We start from the raw sequence: 6,528 nt of genomic DNA, 5'->3' as shown, positions 1-6,528 counted from the left end.
CCGCGGGAGGGGGCCGGGGCCTCGCCCCTCCACAAGGGGATTGGGACGAACGGAGGCAAAGTCTGGGCGGCGGAAGGGAAGGGTGCAGAGGTCCTGCCTGCGTTTGCTTTGCTCCGGCAATGGTACATCAAGCCGGGTACAAGTGGGGCACGGCAGCATCTACCGCCGATGTCTCCCGCCGCTGCCCGCTCCCAGCTGCCCGGCGGGGCAGCGCTCCCGGCTCCCGGAAAGCTGAGCCTCGGCGGGAAAAGAAACTGTCCCTGCCCGGCTGCAGCAGCTGTGCTGCCACATTCCTGGCCGGGACTCCGGTCGCCCGCCGCTCAGCCTCAGAGCCGCGTTCCCAGCCCCTTCCTTCCCTCTCAGGCGGCAGCAGGCGCTGGGGCGCAGCGCGACCGAACGACGAGACCGTGCCAAGGCAGAGGTCCCTGCCCGGCGCCCTGGGGACCGCGGACTCCTGCCAGGACCACCGCGGTGGTCACGCTCAGCTGCCTGACTGTAAGGAATTCCAATCCTCCAATCCACGCATTCGCAAACACCTAAATGACCACCCTGGTTTTCAGCGGCTTCCCCTGAAAGCCCTGAAGCCCACGGCATGTTCAGGGCACACAGGAGAACAGACCTATTTCAGAAGCCAGACTAGGGGGTCACAGGCTGCAGCTGCTGTGGCAGAGCCCGTTTTCTGGCCAAGGCAGAAGGCTGCTCCCAAGCCCTTGCACAGGAGCTCCTCACTCCTCCTCAGTGGATGTGGATGGAAGGGCAATGTGGACCAAAAGTACTTCACATCCAGCACTTGATGTGCTAGTCAAGACATACCCACAGTACATCACAGACAGCTCACATTTGAATGCTGAGGAACACCAACACCCAATATCTCACACATCCAAAATACCCCTAACTGCATCCAGAGCCCACAAAGCAAAGATTCAAAACATGACTTAGCTCCTGCCTTCCTCCCAGAGGTAAATCTGGCTTGCCTGTTGCTCTGCAGCCAGTGGGTGATGTACATATGGACAGAGCACTGACAGTATGGTATGCTGCTACCATACACCAGTCCTCAGGGATTTTAAGGCCATCCCTGAAATCTTTTGTGTCCACACATCCACCCATCCTAGGCATGCATATGATTTGGCACGGTTAACCTTGATGCTTAAAAACGTAAAAAAAAAAAAAATCTCAAATTTAGAGCTTTACACTCTAAGCTTTACATGTAATAAAGCTATACATAAGAGAATTACAAGCCACATGTTCCTTTGGAAGACAGTGGCATATCCATGTAGCAGGAGTCATAACTTTTAATCCTCCCCAACAATGAGTTTCTGCGAACTAGCAGCCCAGCAGAAAGCAATCACAGACAGTTTCATTATGGCTTTCAGTTGATTATCCAAATTATAGCTGAGAGCAAAGGGCAGCCTTTTTATTATCATCATTGCTGTACAATTAGAAAATGCTGATGAAGCTCCACAAGAGCAGAAATTCACTTTTTTGATGGCATTTTTCATTTTTATAAGCGTTCCCTTGGGCAATATCTTGGTTTGATTTGACACACAATGGGGAGCAGGTACATAGGTGGGAAGGGAGAAGATGAGAAGAGGAAAATGGGGCAGCTCTTCATTTCAGTTAATCTATCAGCTCCTGAAGCCTGGTTCAGGTTTTGCCACTCCTCCAGATGTATCTAATTCTTAGAGCCTGGCTGTAAATAATGCTGTATTTGCTACACTGGGGACACATAAAATCCAATTAAGAGCCAGGTAGACATCTGTTGGCTTGCTCTGTGCTTCTGTTTCCTTTTTGTTTTTTATGAATACGTAGCAGAGCAACCAGAACAGGATTAAATACGGTGTAAGCGCAAGTACAGTTGATAGGCTTGTTACTCATCTCTTCAGTACAGTATGAGAATACAGTGCATTCAGCACTATTAGTGACAGAAGCTGTGTCTGCACAAAATTTAATGTGCCAAACCCTGGACAGAAGAAAAAAAAAGTGTTTCCTGCCCCTAAGAAAATGCTTTTGTTGTTAAAAAACTCTTAAATTATTAGAAATCACTTTACCTTTAATCCATGTGCAGAAGTGTCCATGAAGCTCCACCATACTAGACAGGTCTGCTTGGGAGTTCAGCTAATCCCTGATCCTGGCTCCAGCCCAGAGGATACGGGCAAGGGCTGACAATAGGTGTGTCCTTGCAGATATACCTTCCACCTGTTGAGGTATTTTCAGCTGGGATGCAGTGGTTCCTGGTAGAAGCAGAAAGTAAAAAGGTGATAAATATTTCTGTATTTGGTTCTTTCACTGCTGATTGTCAGCATATACTGTTTACCTGGACAAAATGCCTTTGTGAAGGATACCATGACTTTTAAAAGACTTTAGAAAAGGACTGAGTTTCCTTTGTAAAGACTGGCTGTTGCCCTTGCCCTTGTTAGAGGACTCAGCAGACTTTTGCAAAGAGCTTTTCACCTCAGGCTCTGGGCAAGACAAAGCCAGAGAGCATTGATCTCACTCTTGGCTTTGCCAGTACCAAAGCAGGGCAGAAACCTCCTGCCCCTCTTGTTATAGGACCAGCACACTACCCTAGCCCTCGACCCTTTCTGCTTGAAGCAGCAAATCCCAGTTCTGTCTGCACCGCTGATAAGTCTCCAGCTCCCAGGAAGGGAGCGGTGGGGGCCCAGCACAGGTAACTCTGATCTCCTGATGCTGGTGGGCAGCCTGCCAGTCACCCCAGCTGGAGGCTGTGCTACCTCAGGCACTGCCCAAATTAGTAGTGACCCCTGATAACAAACTGCTTGAGTGAAGGGGTGCTGGGGACCACAAGGTGGTTTGCAGCAGCACAAGACTGTGCCTTACTACCTGTCACGAGTGCAGGGACAGACAGCCATCACGTTTGGCATCATGAAGCAGCCCCCAGCCAGCTCCAGCACAGCAGACCCACTGTGTACTGGTACAAAAGGAGATCAATGTTTCCCCCACACGGAGGACAGAGCTGCACCAAGACAGTGTGCTTCTGCTTCCACCCATGGCAAGTGTTTGCACCTGAGAGTTGCAAGGCTGCAGGCTGCCCGTGCTGCAAACCCCAGCACCAACACTGACCTCATGAAACAGGACCTGGAAGGGAGGGGTCCTAAATAAGAGACCAAGGTTCTTACTGACACACAGGAAGGAGGGACCCAGCAGGTAGGGAGACAGAGGGGCTCTTAGCTCTTTGTGAGCAGGCAGGACAAAGTGAGAATCACTGCAGGTATTTGCAGAGAGACCCTGGCACCCAAATCCTGCCGAAGTGCAACAGCAGCAGGGGCAAACATTTTCTCATGTGCCCAGATGATTTAAAGGCTGGAGACAGGAATTCAGATTTAAATCACTTGAATGCTTTTCACCATGTTGAAATTCCCTTGAAAATCCTAGCTTACATCAATACAATTTGGTTTTATATTTACCTGTACAATTACACACCTTAACATACTGCAGGAAAACAAAGCCATGCCAAACTCTAGTCATATCCAAATTTCTACATGGAACTAGACAACTTCTGAGTGAATTAATCCAAAACAGTGACACAGACTTTAGCAACACCTGACACAAGTGCTGCAGTTTGTAAAGTGCTACCAGAAGTTCAGGTAAGACCAAAGTAAAATCAGGAAGAGTGTCTACATTTAAAACTAATCTTGCCAGACTCAACAGTTATTACTTAAGGATATTTGTACATATAAGTGTACATAAAATGTACATAATTAGTTTTCTTTGGTGTCCCCAGGCACTGGGACCCCTTTCCATGAGGTACGATTGATATACCGAAAGGATGTTCCTGTCCCGAGGTGCCACTACCATAGCACGCAAAGGCAGGATCAGGGCCCTGGCCCAAAGGTGCAGGAGGGTTGTGGGGAGATGAGGACAGGTTTCTGCCATGCCACAGCCATGGCTGATCTTCAAATCTCCTTGCTGTGATTCACACAATGCTGAGATAATGAGAAGGCAGTGAAATTCCTCACATTTTATTTTCTGGGGGGGTATAGCACAGCCTGAAATGTCTGAAACATTTCAGATGTGTAGTTTTTTAAACACATCACATTATGCTTTTTCTTTGCTTTTTCTTTTCTTTTTTTTTTTTTTAATCCACAGGCTCTTGAAAAGAAAACAGTCCCCATAGTGAAGTTGACATGATAAATTAGTATGGCCCTGGCAAAGCCCTCACTCTTCATTGGGCAAATACTTATTTATGGACTTTCAAATTGTGGCTTATGTAACAACAGGGTGAGTGACTTTCAAAAAACCTCTGCCATGTATTGACCTGATAGAGCCTAATGGGTCCTTCAGAGCAATTAGGATTTATTGTGTTAGCGTCTATTGTGTATAGAGACCATTTTAAAAACATGCGTTATTTACTCAGAAAGCAGTAATGACTGTTTAAATACAGTTTAGATTGTTTCTGAAGCTCTTGCTGCTCTATACATTGCAAAGAAGTTACTCCAAGCATTGTTCAGAGCTAAATACTTTGCTCCACTGGGATTTCCAAGCAGGGTAACTGTATCGCACATATATTTGTATGCTTGTAGCTGTAAGTGAAACGAGTTCTCTGTAAAGCTACAAAACGAGTAGCCTCAAAGCATGGAATCTGAGATTTTTTTCTTGCCACTCTAGTGGTCTGAGCAGCTCAGGCCTTTTCCTAGCTGAGAGAGCAGGGCATTTCCCATGAATCCCACAAGTTTTGCCCTTTCTGATCTGAAACTCCAGCAAACCCTAACAGCCAGGAAGCTGTGGTTTGCCCCACAGCACATCTAACCCTCTACGTGCGCTGAAGTGGGACCATCACCACATCTCTGTAACCTCCTGGGGGCCAGCATGCAAAACCACAAGTGTTGGCTTCTGAAGACTGCTGCAGACTTGAGAAGCCTAACCCCTGGCCAGGCTCCTGACTTCACCAGCTCTGACTCTGACCTCATGACTAAAACAAAACTCCAACTCATACATGTGAGCTATCAAGTGCCTCTATGAAATAATAATAATATAGACTAATTACTCCTTGATTTATCTTCAGACCAATGCTGTGTTGATCTACACTATCTCTCAATAGGTATTTCCTTTTTCTGCCCCTTTTCCTGCACTCTCCTTTGCTGTGAGAGACCTTCAGGGTGAAACTGCTGAAAGCAGTTCAGCTTTGGCAAAATGCTTTCCCTGCCCTGCTTCAGGTCACAACCTCTCAAAGCTTGTTTGTATTTGCTTGTTTTACATCAAAATATTATCTGTTACAGTTGCATTACTTTATTGCCAGAGACAGAAGTACTACGCAGGTTTCCATTCCAGCAAAAAGACGGACAGTTTAGAGGAACCTCTGGCTGAAAAGGCTGTGGCAAATATATCGAAGTTAGGATGCAAGTTTGTAATGGCCAACGTGCAAAATCCTCTGGAGAACAGAGTCAAGCTGCCTAGACTGAAACTGGCTGAAACTTGCAATTTCTGTTTTATGGAAAATCTGAACATTAAAAACCAAAAATTAAAAAAACATATAATCAAAACAGGTTTCAAACACATAAGCCCGTTTGACTGCATTTCTTTGCCAGCCTCTCAAGATGCTGTGATCAAGATTTTTCAGATGCAGTGACTCTGGACTCTCTTGAGGCAACCTTAAGGGATCTTTATTTCCAGAAACTGGACTCCTTTACAACATGCCACATTGCTCACTCAAGATAGAAGCAATTAAAAACCACACATTTGAAACTTTATCCTGTATGTGTACTTATCTACAGTACCCTAGAAGGAGAACGCTCATATACAATACACACAACCTGTGTTTTCATGTTTCCATGAATCAGAAAGTATCAAAGCCATAGACCTCCTGAAACAATGTCCTCTCCCTGACCTTTTAGGCATTCTTGCTAAGATCAGGCACTTCAGATTTTCCCTATCTGCTTTTGACATCCTTCAAGTGCTTGACACAGGGCTGGAGGAATACTTGGAGCTAAGATTTAGCGAGTCATGTCATTCACATGAAATGAACCAAATTATGTTGAAATACATATTTAAATCCCTGCATAATCAACATTTATTGGACACAAATAAAAAGAGCCAGAAACAGATGAAAAGGCAATTAGCACTAGCTGGAACTACACACATTTTGATTACTTCCTTCTGCAAGTCATTAATGGGATAATGTAATACACAGGTCAAAGTGATTTTGGAAAGGATGTTGTTAGCAACATTCACATTCAGGTATTAGTTAGATGTGAAGAATTAACACATACAAGTGAACCTTATGTGCTCTAGTGGAACAGAAACAGGGAGCAGTGTCTGCAGCAGGGGCCAGAATGGTCTTTTTCCAGCTCAAGACTGAGGGGTTGATTTCCCAGCTCTCCGTGACCATAAGGGCAGGGAGTAGTGTCACAGAATTGGAGTGCATCAAGAGATTTGCTGGGCAAAAAAAGGAACCCATCCTCTAAATCCTGTACTGCACTGCCATGTGCAGCAACCTCAAGGACACAATGACATTACTCTGCTTGAGATATGTCCCGGTGCTGCAAGAAAGTGGTTCAAAATATTCCACAA

At 45.8% G+C, this 6,528-nt stretch overlaps 1 protein-coding gene across 2 annotated transcripts in view; it reads right to left on the bottom strand.

The window, feature by feature from the left end:
- The window catches only part of PLEKHM3 (pleckstrin homology domain containing M3), a 117,479-nt gene that overhangs the window by 25,453 nt on the left and 85,498 nt on the right, over positions 1 to 6,528 (bottom strand). For both annotated transcript variants that reach the window (XR_001920525.2, XR_001920526.2), the window contains exon 8: positions 2,049 to 2,231. The gene's annotated coding sequence lies outside the window, so the exon portion shown is untranslated. The remainder of the gene's footprint in view (positions 1 to 2,048; positions 2,232 to 6,528) is intronic.

This window comes from Manacus vitellinus, unplaced genomic scaffold (genome assembly GCF_001715985.3).
Source record: "Manacus vitellinus isolate BGI_N305 unplaced genomic scaffold, ASM171598v3 scaffold_20_pilon, whole genome shotgun sequence".
Taxonomy (NCBI): domain Eukaryota; kingdom Metazoa; phylum Chordata; class Aves; order Passeriformes; family Pipridae; genus Manacus; species Manacus vitellinus.
Note: the sequence above shows the minus strand (reverse complement) of the source record. Positions and strands in the feature narration are given on the sequence as shown.